We start from the raw sequence: 613 nt of genomic DNA, 5'->3' as shown, positions 1-613 counted from the left end.
TACTGTTCTCTCAACATGCTGTGCTTTTTTTGTGACATCCTCCTTTGCACAGGTGGGTCCCTCTGCTGGGAATGCATTTCTCCCTTTCTTCCCTTCTCTGCACAGGCAAACATCTACTGAGTCCTTCAAGACTCATCTCAAATGCAGTCTCTCTGAAATCTCAGATAGAGTTAGTTGTTCCCCACTCTGTGCTCCCCTACCCTTTTGGTCAAAACTCGATTATAGCATTTGCCACATAAGTGTTTTATTATCATTATCAGCTTATGTGACTGCCCCCCTCCATCTCGCACACCCCATCCCCAGGCAGTGAAATCTCAGCATATCATCTTTGTGTCTCTGGCAGAAAGCACAATAGAGAAACAATAAATATTTCCTTGATAAATAATTAAATCAAATTTTTATGGTACATGATAGCCTGAGAAAAACTATTGGATAGGTCAGTAAGCTTTGAATACTTATTTACATAACTGGTCAAGGCACCTCTAAGGAAGTGGTGGATTTGCAGTCCTTTTCTAGATCTTGACTCTAAATTTCTCCTTGTTACTCTTCCAGGTGCTTATGCTCAACAGTTGGTGCACTGCCTATCCTTACCTCCCCATGAGCCTCAGTTCTG

This window comes from Mesoplodon densirostris, chromosome X (genome assembly GCF_025265405.1).
Source record: "Mesoplodon densirostris isolate mMesDen1 chromosome X, mMesDen1 primary haplotype, whole genome shotgun sequence".
NCBI classification, from domain to species: domain Eukaryota; kingdom Metazoa; phylum Chordata; class Mammalia; order Artiodactyla; family Ziphiidae; genus Mesoplodon; species Mesoplodon densirostris.
This window is presented reverse-complemented; position numbering follows the sequence as displayed.